The sequence below is a fragment of the Octopus bimaculoides genome, chromosome 15 (genome assembly GCF_001194135.2).
Source record: "Octopus bimaculoides isolate UCB-OBI-ISO-001 chromosome 15, ASM119413v2, whole genome shotgun sequence".
Classification (NCBI taxonomy): domain Eukaryota; kingdom Metazoa; phylum Mollusca; class Cephalopoda; order Octopoda; family Octopodidae; genus Octopus; species Octopus bimaculoides.
Window position 1 is genome coordinate 35,283,071 of NC_068995.1, and position 3,479 is coordinate 35,286,549.

Genomic DNA, 3,479 nt, shown 5'->3' on the forward strand with positions numbered 1-3,479 from the left:
ATATATATATATATATATACTGTTCCCTTTCTCGATCATTTTCTTTTTTTTTCTTAGAGAAATTTATGTGGACACATCCAGGTAACCCCTAGAGATGTTTAGAAGGTTTCTGAATCAAATTTACCAATAGCTCATATGAAAGATTCCTCAAATAAGATGAAAATCTTAAGAAATTTTACGTTTTCTTAATAAAGAACACAACTTCTATAAGGCACGCATTTTTATTTACAACAATTATTTCTATATAATCAAAAACATAATATGAATACTGAATATCGAACACTATTTTTGCATAAGAGAAGATTTATTGGCAGTTGTCTATGTTTAACGGTTTTCGGTAACGATCTGTAAAACAAATTGTTTCTCAGTTTCGTCTTATGTGAGAATGTTATCGTAATCCAAAATGAGTTTGATACCTCTTTCTGCAACATCATTCACAACAACTGTCTTCTCAAGCTTTTCAAGTCCACTTTTGCAACTAGGACCATCCTTCCATGTTGAAGGGTCTTTGTCGACGAAATTAACGCTGATAGAAAATCTCGTGAATAATTCTTTTTACCAGGAGTTACAAAAGACGAAAATTCGATGTTTGTAAAGGAAGGAAAGTCATTTTGGTGCAGAATGTACCTCTTCAGTTAATTTTTTTTCTTCTTCCTCTTCTTCACCTGTGTCTGCTTCTAGCATAACATGAGCAACATTTGCCTTCACCTCTGTTGGAACATTGTCATCAGATATGGTTACAGGCAGTTTCGGAAGCTAAATACCAGATATGGTTGGAAAAGTCTTTGGCAGCAGCTTAACTGATTTCTGGATCAATATCTTGATAATTTATCAGTTGACGCATGAATGGGAGATCATGATAAGGTGCTTTAATTGCTTCTGATGACAGAAACCAGGCTCGCACACATACACTCCAGCAAGAAAAATATATATTCTTTTTGGAGAGTTCTTCTCCCCAGAAGAGAACTGAAATTGATCTTGAAACAGGTATAACTATGAATGCGTAAATTGCTATTGACACCCACCAAGCATGACTTACATCTCCTGGTGTACGGAACGATATCCTGTTCTTCAGAATGCCGCCAAGAAAGATCATCGTTAACTCCAACAATTCTCGGTAATCATTTCGCTGTTGTTTCTGCTTAGAAAGGTGATATTCAAGAAATTCAAGAATGGTAGAGCGGACATCACCAGGCACTTCATTGCTTACAGTTATGTAAACCTTCTTTTGAGTTTCATTCAGGTTTCTTTAAATCTTTTGAAAAATGCAATCTCTGGACGAGAAGTTACGCCCATCAGTGAATCAAAACAGCTCCTAAAAACTAACTCAAAGATATGATGACGGCACGGGAAGTACAACAGATCACGATTGAATAACTTTTCTAGATTTTTACAGTTACCACTTACTCGATCTGTGTTGCTTGCAGTCGTATCACAGCAAAGTGCCTGAATTTTGTCGGGTATACTCCACTACTCCTCTACTTGGTAAACAGCCATGACTTGTACTTCTCCTGAAGATGGTGGAATTTCAGGGACTCCCAACAATGGCTCCTTGCCTTGAAAAGTTACTATTATTGCCAGTCTACCAAACTTTTCAATGTCTATGAGTGCTGGGAGGAGCTTTTCATCCTAGTGCAACACGAATTATTGACAGTCGTTTAGGTTAAATTTGTGCTGTATTTCTGTGTCTCGATTCTCTAAATTTTTTTTTAAGGCATTGAAATAAGTATACAAAGTACATAACATTATAAAAACGGAAAGGTTATAAACATGGTATTACAACCTTGTCAGGGCTACTAACACAACAACTCAGCCAGCGATGTCGACTTATACTTATTAAATATCTTGAAGAAGTGGACATAATTATATCTCCGTTTAAATTGGAAAGCAGTGGCTCTTATGTAGTGTAAGTTATTATTATAGATGGTTAAAGTGTCCCTATAAACAACATACTGCCTAAGGCACTGATTGTCCAGGGGATACGTGGAAGGTCCACGACAGTTACAGAACCTTTTGGGGTTTTGCATAGGCAAGGTCTTATTACGTGACCCCGGTTTTGCGGGAATCGTTGAGAGAGGTGCCGTTTTGGGTAGCTACTATCCGTTATCCTCCCCAGTGTGCTGGGCCTGATTTGTATAAGGAGGTGCGTCCGGATTTTTAGGTAGAGCTGAATCTGTCCTGGAGTTTAAGTTTTTTGTTATTTAGGGTAGGTATGGTTTGCACTAAAGTAGGTGAGGTAGATTAGAATAACTTTATATTGTGTCTGTTAAAGATATTATGGTATCTGTGTGTGGGGTAAAATGTTTTGCCTAGTGCTCTAAATAAAATGCCGGTTATATCTGAAGCAATGGTTGATGCAAAAGGAGGGTTAAACTAGATTATATTCCTCTTGCCTTCCCAGTTGATATATAGTTTATGCTGTGGGTCAGAGAATGTAACAACACTTTGCTTAATGGTATCGGGTTTTCTCCTACATTTAGGGCGTTGCTCTACGATTTTATCATTATGGTTTAATTTCTTAGATATCGCGTTTATAAGTGCAGTGGACCTAATCTATTTCTGTGGAGTCATACAGCCGTGCCACCTAGTGTGTGGTCTAGCCTGTTTAACTCAGTGTTATGAGGTGATGGAAAGTGACTGAAAGTGGAAGCCGTTGCGACCGCTGCTGGTATGTGTGCAATGCTTCATTGTAGTAATGGGCGTTCTTGAGATGTCCATATTCGCAGACAAACTCGATATTTTGGTGGAGACGCTTTTTGCGATGATCTTACTAACCGTCATGGGGTTGTTAGAGTATCTGCTACCTTACAGGAGATTTTAACTAGGTTTGTGATAAGGGTTATATAAACCCGTTTCGAGGTTCAGCGTTACATATAGGAAGTTAGCTAACTTGTGGTTACCGCTATTGTGACAAACAACAAAAAGCTACGGAAAAGACTTCGAATCTTCTTGCTGATTGTCTCGAGACCTATTTTACTATATTTGAAGTATGTGAACAAGGCATCATCCCTATAAAGACCGCCTAACAAGCAACCTTGGTTATGTCAAAATTCCCTATCCTATACTTACGAGTCCATAGTCGGTCGTCGAATGAAATTAAGATTCTCCTAGCCGTTAATATAAAACCTACATCCTTCCTAGATACAGATGTTTTATTCATGGCAAAGATCAGGACCTTATTTAGGAGTATATGGTTAACAGAGGGGTTTTAAGAATCGATGCCAATCTGTAGAAACTCAGTGTATGTTTTGTGAGGTAACTTATTGAACCAGCGTATGACGTCCGTGGTGTCGGACCAAAAGTCAAGTAGTACAAGTTTCCTGAGATTAGGGAGTGTTTTCTCCATAATTTGTTTACTAATGCGGCCTATATCCGATCCCCCCGCACATATATGTATATATACACACATATACATATATATATATATACATATATGTATATATATAAATATATATGTGTATATATATATATATATATAT